This window comes from Ictalurus furcatus, chromosome 18 (assembly GCF_023375685.1).
Source record: "Ictalurus furcatus strain D&B chromosome 18, Billie_1.0, whole genome shotgun sequence".
Classification (NCBI taxonomy): Eukaryota; Metazoa; Chordata; class Actinopteri; order Siluriformes; family Ictaluridae; genus Ictalurus; species Ictalurus furcatus.
The window spans coordinates 11,228,570-11,239,707 of record NC_071272.1 but is presented as its reverse complement, the minus strand read 5'-3'; positions in this window follow the sequence as shown (position 1 = coordinate 11,239,707).

Sequence of the window (11,138 nt, the reverse complement as noted above, 5' to 3'; positions counted from 1 at the left end):
TGGAAAAAATAATAAATAAATAAAAAGTCAAGTCTATGAAAAGTGACAGTAACACCACTGATAACATTGTACAAATGTGGAAATTTTAAAACATAATATGGCAGCCATTATAGATTCAAGGTACCAGAAGCTTAATATATATTATATAAAAAGATATTTTTCTTCCTTAAATGTGTCACAACACTGACACTTATAACGTACACTTAAATTGAGAGGTTTTTATTAAGAGAATGTCATATATCAAGGAGGTCTCTCTGGACTTCAGTTCCCATCAGCCACTGCACTGTACTACATGTCACATGACCACTTGCACCTGAATCACGTTTCTGTTAAATGAGCACACTTGTATATATATAGACATTGTCTGCACTGTCTCTTGGTCTTTTGTTGTCTTAGATTACTGTGTTCCATGTTCCTTGAGCTTGTTAGTTTATGTTTAGTTTTGCCACAGTATTATGCCAAGTTGTCTTAGTGTCTTTGTTTTGTTGTTTGTTTAATAAACTATTTGAAAATCTGCGATTGCTTCCGAACTCCAACCTTGAAACGTGACAGAACGAAAGACCAACAATCGGAAGCAGCAGATTGCCAGGATGGAGAACTGGGGCGTCAGGATGCAACCGATGATCGTGGAGTACTTCGCCACGCTATGCCAAGAGGCAGAGGAGTACCAAGCAGTGCTACCTGGCCTTCAACTCACCTCCCATGTTCATGGAGGACTATGCCACGCCATGCCAACAGGAGGGGGAGTCTGTGGTCGGGGCTAATACCATCTCCCACCCTCCCTCCCCTATTATGGATTTAGTTCAGCAAGTAGAGTCAGCGGCGAACGAAAGTCAGCTTCCCTGCTCGTCTGAGGACGCCGCTCAGCTTTTCGGTTCAGCTGAGGACGCCGCTCAGTCACCCGGGTTGGCTGAAGACGTTGCTCTGTGTCCTGACATACCCAAGTACTCCCTTCTGTTCAACAACCCTGCACTCAATGCCGCTGTGCTTTCCTGCCCAGCTGAGGTCGTCGCTCTGCCTTCATGTTCAGCTGAGGTCGTCGCTCTGCCTTCATGTTCAGCGGAGGTCGTTACCCAAGTACTCCCCTCTGTTCAACAACCCCGCACTCAATGCCGCTGTGCTTTCCTGCCCAGCTGAGGTCGTCGCTCTGCCTTCCTGCACCGCTGAGTATGCCGCTCTGTTTGCCTGCACCGCTGAGGACGCCACTCTGCCTACCTGCTCGACTAAGGACCTCGCTCCACCTTCCTGCTCGGTTGAGGACGTCGCTCTGCCTTCCTGCTCGGCTGAGGTAGTCTCTCTGCCATCCTTCTTCACTGAGGACGTTGCTCTGCCTCCATGTTCCGCTGAAGACGTCGTTCCTCTTTGCTGCGTGCCGTATGTCACTCCCTCTTCCTGCTCCATGGAGGACATCGTTCCCATCTCATGCTCTGCGGAGAGCATCGTTCCTCCCTTTGGCCTCGTGGAGAATCTCGCTCCTCTCCCTGGTCTCACGGAGAACGTCGCTCCCCTCTATGGCCTCGTGGAAATCTTTGAGCTTCCCTCGGGCCTCGCAGAGAACATCGCTCCCCTCTCCTGTCCCACTGAGGAAGCTGTTCTGCTGCCCTGTCTTGCTGAGGAAGCTATCCTGCTGCCCTGTTCTGTTGAAGCTATCCTGCTGCCCTGTTCTGCGGAGGAAGTTATCCCGCTGTCCTGCCATGCAGACGTTGCTCTGCTCCCTGCCCTGCCGAGGACGTTGCTCTGCTTTCCTGCCCTGCCGAGGACGTCCCTCTGTATTCCTGCACTGCTGAGTACGTGCCTCTGGGGTGGGGGGGGTGTCACATATCAAGGAGGTAACTTTGGACTTCAGTTCCCATCAGCCACTGTACTACATGGCACATGACCACTTCCACCTGAATCATGTTTCTGTTAAATGAGCGTGTGTGTGTAGCCATTGTCTGCACTGTTTCTCGGTCTTTCATTGTCTTGGACCACTGTGTTCCATGTTACCATGTTTCTTGATCTTGTTAGTTTGTTTAGTTTTGCCACAGTATTATGCCAAGTTGTCTTAGTGTCTTTGTTTTGCTGTTCGTTTAATAAACCGTTTGAAATTCTGCGATTGCTTCCGAACTCCAACCTTGAAACGTGACCGAGAAAGAGAGGTTTGACTTTCCACATACTGTTGGTGGTTCTTCTCAGTTTGACCTTTTGTACAGGAAGTTATTTAAAAATAATTTCCTGGTTTTTTAAAGGTTGCTATTCAGGTAACATCACTGAGATAAAACTGAGAGATTTGCTGTCTTTCAATGTAAAATAAATGACAATTTATAAAGGAACGACATTATTGTGGATCTGATTATTTGTGTAAACCTTGTTCTAGGTTGGAAAGCGAGTAATTTAAGTAGGCTTAATCATAAGAACTCAATTTAAAAAAGCGTTATCAAACTATAGGCCTGGAGCGGTGCAGCACTGTTTAAAGACTGTGATTAGTGTCCTTTTAAGATTATTACTTGTCACAATGTACAAAGTGATCCCAAAAATAATTCTCAGCACATTTCAATAACAGACTGCACGGTAACATGTGTTCTCCATGTTCAACTACATGATAAAAATCCTCTAAAGATAGACCTACTATTAAAGAAAATGACTACATTCTGCTTCAGTCATCAAGATCCAGCTGGTTCCAAAAAATTGCCTAATTAAGCAATATCTTATGAACAAGATTTGTCTTGTCACATGGCCAAAGTTGATCACACCCTTGCTAATAGTCAGTATAACAGCTCGATTGTGAGTGTGATATTGGTTTTATACCACAGTACTATAAACAAGAAATGAATGTCAAGTAACTGACATTTCCCACATAAAATAGCCAAATATTTTGATTATTTTTGCTCAATAATGAAAATAGATCCCAAAGAAGCCAAAGCAGGATGGAGCATTGCGTGTTGCCATGCCAATGCACAGACTGACTGATATCCCATAGTAAGTATAGCAACATTTTCAATGTAACAAACTATTCCTAGAATTGGAATTTTATGTACCGAACAAAGATAAGAGGAGTGATACAACAGTGAAATGTCCCAGTGTTATTACTAAATATCATCATGCTTTCTTGGAATGTTTGACCTATTAAATTAGTAGACCAGGACTAACTGTTGTACAACTGGAACATTATTCAAAGTGAGCTTGATGTAATAAGGAAATTTTTTTGTCCTTTAACATTTTTGTGCTTATGTTTACGCCATTGCTACTACCGTATTTGTAACATTTGTGTGACTTCTGTCATCCGGTGCTACCTTCCTATTGGTGGATTTTAGAAAAGTGTCATAGAAGCAGTCACATTCTGAGATTTTCATTTTTAAAAATGTGGACAGTTCCTGAACTTGGTCGTCGACTGTGTGTGTTCACAAAGGTGCTAAATCACTAAATTGTAAACCCCACTTTAGAAACTCGTTTGTGGCCCACGATGCAGATTTTGAAACTTTAACCCAATGAAGATTCTGATTTTTATCTTAGTATTGTTTTATAGCAGGATGTTTAAAATCCAGGATATTATCTGACTAGTCTAGTGTGACCCCACAGACGGTGATCGCTACAATATAACTGTTTTGGTGAACGAATAAATCACCCAGTTTGTCTACTTCACACCAAAATACTTTGCTCTGCCACCAGATGTAAGCCTAACACTCTGTCTCTCTAATGGTCTTTACTGCTGAGTTCCCAAGGAATCTCTGCAGCGAGAAATCTGTGATCTGTGCTTTATGATGTTTCTCATACAGGTATGCAATTACACATTCACTAGTAAATCCAGTGTTCCTTGTAAAATTCAATATTTATAAGATTATACTGTGCCAAGGCCTTAAATTTCATTTTAAAATTGCTCTGCCATGGGATTTAGCATATGTGTGCAATAACTGCATCTCATGAATTAGTAAATGTACTGTAATATATTGTTTATGTCTTTGTTACTGTGCTACATCTCTGTGTGTTGCAAACTGTTAGTTAGTAAGCCAGGAATCTATTAGTTTAAAAATAATTCATGTGATGACTATGATGAAAGCAAACTGTACTGCAATCCTGTTTATTTATGACTGAAAACAAAACAATTATTTGCTTTGATATACAGTAGGCTCGTCTACTGATTGGATGGCATGCTGCTGTTTTTTTTTTCTTTCTCTTTCATATTCTCGCTGTAGATTTTTGTAAACAAAGTTAAGCATTTCTGTTGACAGTACAGTGAGTCACATTGCGTTTAAGCTTTGAGCATCCACATATCTGACCACTATTCACTTGAAGACACAAAATGCTCGATCAGAAAAAGTGCTTTTTTTCAGAATATTGCAGACTTCATACAGAAAGAGAGGAAACCCCAATGTACGGTATAAAGGAAATGAGACAATATTTAATGTTTATTGTGAAGTGTAATATAAATGTAATATACAAATAAATGTTGTGCCTCAGCACAAGTGTAGATAGAACACAAGTGTAGTAAAGAAATAATGTATTTAATCAAATATTTATTTGATTAAACCGTTCTAGCAGTACCATGGCATCCATTCTGCCGGTTCAATCAGTGTAAACAAATGAATTATTTTATCCCTGCAAGTTATATTAGTCAGGTGTTACGACACGGGATGATTAACAGGAAGTAAGTGCAGGAGCAAGGTCTTTATTAATAAACAAACAAACCAAACACAGGGAGCACGGTCTATACTGAATAAGATTAACTAGATTAACCATGAGACTACAGTCTGGGCATTGCACGAACACAGGACATGGAAACAAGACCGCTAGCATGCTACACATTCATGCTACTACATTAACACTATAATGTTAATTATAGTTATAATACTTCGCAACGTGCACAGCAACACTAGGGGTTTAAATAACCAACATAAACTAAAGCATAGACACCTGGGGAAATAAAGACACACCCTCGAACATAAGCCAATACCTGAACAGGAAGAGAACGAACCAAAACATTTCACACAGTTCAGTCACATGCACGTGCGCACTCAGAAGCCGCGCTGCAGTGCCATCTGCTGGCAAGGTGTAACAGAACCGCCCTCCAAAGGCGCTCCTCCCGGAGCACCAATGAGCACCCCCCTCCAATGGCAGTCCGGGGGCCCCTTGTGTGAGCTGTCTTTTGCTGGAACGGATAAAGAGGCGGCCTCCGTCGGGCAGTAGACAGGCGGAACACCACCCCCAGCGGGGCTGGAAGCTGGCTGACACCCCCAGTGGGACTGGAACGCTGGATGACGCCCCCAGCAGGACTGGAACGCTGGACGACGCCCCCAGCGGGACTGGAACGCTGGACGACGCCCCCAGCAGGACTGGACAGCAGGACAGCTTCCCCGGCTGGACAGGGCAGCAGGACAGCCTCCTCAGCTGGGCTTGAGCTCAAAGGGATGTCCTCAGCGGGGCTGGAGCTCGGAGGGACGTCCTCAACATGGCTGGAGCTCGGAGGGACATCCTCAGCGTGGCTGGAGCTCGGAGTAGCTTCCTCGGCGTGCGGGAGCTCTGAAGTTGAGACCTCCCCGTAGGTCTCGGGCTGGAGCTCTGAGGCCGCCATGTTGACCTCAGACGGGGGCCCAGAGGTTGCCATGTTAACCTCGGGCTGGAGCTCCACAGCTGAGACCTCTCCATAGGCCTCAAGCTGGAGTTCTGAGGTTGCCATGTTAACCTTGGGCTGGAGCTGCACAGCTGAGACCTCCCCGTAGGCCTCAAGCTGGAGCTCTGAGGTCGCCATGTTGACCTCAGGCAGGGGCTCCATAGCTGAGACCTCCCCGTAGGCCTCAAGCTGGAGCTCTGAGGTCGCCATGTTAACCTCAGACAGGGGCTCCATAGCTGAGACCTCCCCGTAGGCCTCAAGCTGGAGCTCTGAGGTCGCCATGTTAACCTCAGACAGGGGCTCCATAGCTGAGACCTCCCCGTAGGTCTCACACTGGAGCTCTGATGTTGTGGTTACACCCCCCCAAAAAAATTCTAGGTCAGCCCTCGGTTCCAGACTGGGCAGGGTGACTGGGTTCTCAGCAGGGCAGGAAGGAGGAGCGCTGTTCAGCGCTACGGGACGGAGGCTAAGCGCCTCCAGGTTGCGGAGTATCTGATCCATCTCAGCCTCCCACCGCTTAAACTGCAACTCCTCCTGCTGTATCCTTAGCGCAACTTGGTACTCCGCCTGCTGCTTCCTTAGCGCAGCTTGGTACTCCTCCTGTTGCTTCCACTGCCAAGCGTAGTACTCCTCCGGTGTCGGGAAGTCCCAGTAGTAACGAAATTTCCCAACCTGTCCTGCTACTTCCATATTTTGGCACAGTATTCTGTTATGACACGAGACAATTAACAGGAAGTAAGAGCAGGAGCAAGGTCTTTATTAATAAACAAACCAACCAAACACAGGGAGCGCGGTCTATACTGAATAAGATTAACTAGATTAAGCATGAGACTACAGTCTGGGCATTGCACGAATACAGGACATGGAAACAAGACCGCTAGCATGCTACACATACATGCTACTACGTTAACACATATGGCTATAATACTGCACGACGTACACAGCAACACGAGGGGTTTAAATAACCAACATAAACTAAAGCATAGACACCTGGGGAAATAAAGACACACCCTCAAACATAAGCCAATACCTGAACAGGAAGAGAACGAACCAAAACATTTCACACAGTTCAGTCACGTGCACGTGCGCACTCAGAAGCCGCGCCGCAGTGCCATCTGCCGGCGAGGCATAACATCAGGACACTGTTGGGTTTCTGTGTACATAGTATCATGACTTTTGTTTAGCTCTGTGTTTCTACAATTACACTGGTACAGCGATTAAACGGACAGCACAACTAAAGCTTTTTTTGATAGTAAAACACTGTAAACAACTGCCACAATAAAACATTTAAACCTAGTAGGCCAGCTTAAAAAAAGAAAAGACTTATGAAAAACGGAAAATTCTTAATGCCCTGAGTGTCAATAAATAATTGTCATAATAATCCATATATTCCCTCATATACAAAAAGTGTTAATCTAGGTTTTATGTCAATATATTAAATAGTAGGACTATAATAATATGTAAATATACATAAATTAGTAGGAATATAGTTTTTCTTTATTAGTCATGAGGTCGAAATTACCTCAACATAATCTCTGTTTTAAAAATGTTTTGTAGAAATGCCACTTTTCCTAACAAAAAAAAGTATGGGGTCATTTTCTCCCACACAGAACCCAAGAGTTAAATAAAAGGAAATAGAAATGAAGGGAGTTATTTAGACACTTTTTTGTCAAGTCTGTTTATAAGAGCACTTTCATGTTTATCGTGGGGGGCTCACAATCTCGAATCTCATTTGTATGCATCATGGCTGGCTAGAATATGTTTTAGACATTTACAATATCATCCAGCACCTTCATCAGGAATCACCAGAGCAGAACATTTTCTTAATCTTGTCATTAATTAAAACCTACAAGACACTGAATCTTTGAGACAGCTTGAACTTGGGGTCTAAAAAACGGTTTGAATATTCATTGAAGGCCACTCACCTGTAAAATGTCTAGCTTAGAAAGCACCTTTTAAATATAATCCACAGAAATCCCATCATTTGTTAGATCTAAGCTATCAGTGAACTAAAACAGCTGTGAAATTGATAGGGCCAAACCACTCAAGTTTTCTATTAAGGAAACACAGTCAGCAGCAAATTAAGAGTCTCCCACACAGGTTGTTGTATAACTCATAATTATTTACATTCAAAATCTAACACCTAAAATATCCCATGACATTTGTCGGTTGTGCCTTCATCAGTGGATATTCGTAGATGTCCACTTCTTCTCGGTTGGTCTGCCACACTTCCAGGCTTTTTGATTTTAACACATTTTGTTAATAAGTTTGGTGACAGTGTTGTGTGTGATGTGCGTGCCATGTTTCCTGTTAAAGCCTACTGTAATCTTGCGACAGCTTCCCGATCCAGCCATGAGAATGATTTCAATATGTTCTTCTTTTGTCAGAGGCATTCTTAAAGGCTATCTGAAAATAATAATAATAATAATAATAATAATAATATAAACTTGAAAAATTTTGGAAGATATTTTGCTAAAATGTGTTAATTTCCCCTATGTATGGAGACTTTTGGGACACCCTGTATAATAATCACCTGTTCAAGAAATCTTTATACCTCACTCACATCTCTACACATTTTAAATTCCATTGAAATACTAATTGCCTCCTTTGACTGACCATCCATACATCTATCCATCCATTTTCCATACTGCTTATCCTACTCAGGGTAGCCGGGGAGCCTGTATCCTATCCCAGGGAACTCGTGGCACAAGGTGGGGGACACCCTAGATGGGGTGTAATTTTGTCGTTATTAATGTCATTCTGTCTCAGTAAAATCTATAGTCATGAGCCGCTACTTATCTTAAAATCTAAGAAGAAAAAAATTAGGGAGCTTGAAGTTCATTACTCATTCAGTATTAAACTGGAAACAGTTTTTATAGATTTTGTCAGTTTTAGGTCAAGAGAAATGCTAATTTGAAGCTTTGATACTATACCAGCATCAAAGTACTAGACTTACTTATGAGGATCCATGCATTATGTTCAGGAAATGATGTTTACCAAGGTGAATGTGTAGTCTGCAATGTGGGATGAGAGGAAAGTGATAGCTGAGACTGCAGGCACCAGTTGATTCAGTTTGGTTGCTAATCCAATATTTAGCATGCTAATCCTTTCTGCTGGGAACCTCTTCTGTGCAGATACAGACACACAAATTGAGGATAAGGCAAAATCCACATAAACATTTGCACTAATGTAGTATAACAGAAGATTGAGGTGTATATATATTAATAAGTATAGAAGGTTATTTAATTATTATTAAAAGATTTTAGTGCAAATTCTGTGCTTTTGACATCTGCATAGTATAATGAGTCTTAACCCAAACCCTGAATACCACCATTTCATTTAACATATAGGCCAGATTTTGAAGAATACAAGATCATGACAAAAAGGATTAAAAAGCAAGGCATCTTGATAATCCACCAGGCATTTTTCCTTCATCCTTTCCCACTTTCCAGCCGCTTTAATGCTACATAAATATAATACAATTTTCCAGTCAGCTTACAGAGGTTCAAAGTTCAAATCGATTTCTTTCTTGCAATCATTTGAATCCATCTGGCACCCCTGTGCTGTCTCCAGATAAATGCCTTGTAGCCTTTCTCATCACAGTCACCAAAAATCTCATGGATGAACAATTTTCACATTTTCATGTCTCACTCAATTCCCATCTAATACTGATTAGTGTAGGAAAATGCTAAATAAAGGGAGCCATTTCGTAATACAATCAAGCGCCAAGACTAAATGCAGATTTGATTAGATTATTCAGAGCTCAATTAGCTATCCGGCAGGTGTCTCTTTTACTGTAAAATCTGACAGGATGCAATCTTTTCATAAGGACAGCTCTTTGACTACACAAAGAAAAATAACATTCAATCTCTGTAAGTTTGCTGGTCAAATGCATGACTAACGCTACGTACTTTGCTAATGAATTAAAAATATTAAACTAAAATATTTTGTAAATAACCAATAATTACCATTAGCTAGAATTTGACTCTGCCTAGCCAATTTAAGTTAGCTACTAGAATTGATGCTAGTCTCACCTGACATTAGCAAAGAAAACAGGCTAATTTAGATAAATATAGGCAGTTAATGTTAGCAAATTAGCAAAACTTACCTCAAAATGCCTTTTCTAATTATACAGACTTCATGCGTTCTATGGAGGAAAGGAGATGTTTTGTACGAGTCTTTGCATAGCCCATCATATTGAAACACTTTACTGAGGTAAATCCTCAAGTTCCACAACAGTGTGGTGGCTTATCCATATTCAGATGCACATGGGCAGCTACAGTGCTAACCAGGGGCGTTAGCTGGACTGTTAATCATCCGGGGCTGAGCCCAGATTCTTCTCCATGCATTTTTTTACAAGTTTTGTTTTATGGAAGCTGAGGTAACTTAGCTATCAATGTATGACATGATTAGAAACAGTTGGATTTATCATAAAACTTGCCTCGGGTGTTGTCACTGTTTGTAGGGCTACCAGACTGATAAAATATAAAACTTTTCTAACTAGGCTAGTTTGGTGTTGCCAACCAAGGGGAGGCACAACTAAGCTATCATTGTATGGGTTTAGCTGCTACAGTGCCACGCAAAGTACATTATCTTTCCTTATGCTCTGCTCACATCATGTTCACGTAAACTGGAAGTCATATAAACATTTATACACCTTGTTTTCCTGCTCAGCATCAGAGCATGTTAGTGTTTCATTTTCAACCCAATAACTGGTTGAAAAAAAAAATAAACAAAATATATCCATTTTTCCTCACACTGACTGACTGTGAGCTAGCGTTTGGCAGAATTGAGAGACTGTCAGCCAATAAGACACGAGTATTTCTACATATTTTCCTGTAAACCCCGTCTGACTGGTCTTGCTTCGGTTCAGTGAAGATATAAAATTATAACACTGTTGTCTTCTTTAACTGACGTTCAGTTACGTAGTGACAAACCACTCCAAGTGCAGAATTATTCAGGGCTACAGCCACAAATGCCCAGACCAGGTTACCTTTAAGATTTGTGAAGAGTAATTTGAAGTTCTAAACCCAAAGGAGTAATAAGTATTTTTTATTTTATTTTTTATTTATTTATTTATTTATTTATTTATTTGAAATGTAAGCTTAGGTCCACAAATATTTGGACAGTGACACTATTTTCATAATTTTGTGTACACCACCACAATGGATTTGAAATGAAACAACTGAGATGCAATTGAACTGCAGACTTTTGGCTCAAGGGGTTGAACAAAAATATCATGTGAATCATTTAGGAATTGCAACCATTTTTATACACAGTTCCCTTATTTCAGGGGCTCAAATGTAATTGGACAGATTAACATAATCATAAATAAAATGTTCATTTTTAATACTTTGTCGAGAATCCTTTGCAGGCAACGAGTGCTTGAAGTCTGAAACCCATGGACATCACCAAATGCTGGGTTTCATCCTTTGTGATGCTTTGCCAGGCCTTTACTCCAGCTATCTTCAGTTGTTCTATGTTAATGGGTCTTTCTGCCTTAAGTTTTGTCTTCAACAAGTGAAATGCATGCTCGATTGGGTTGAAATCA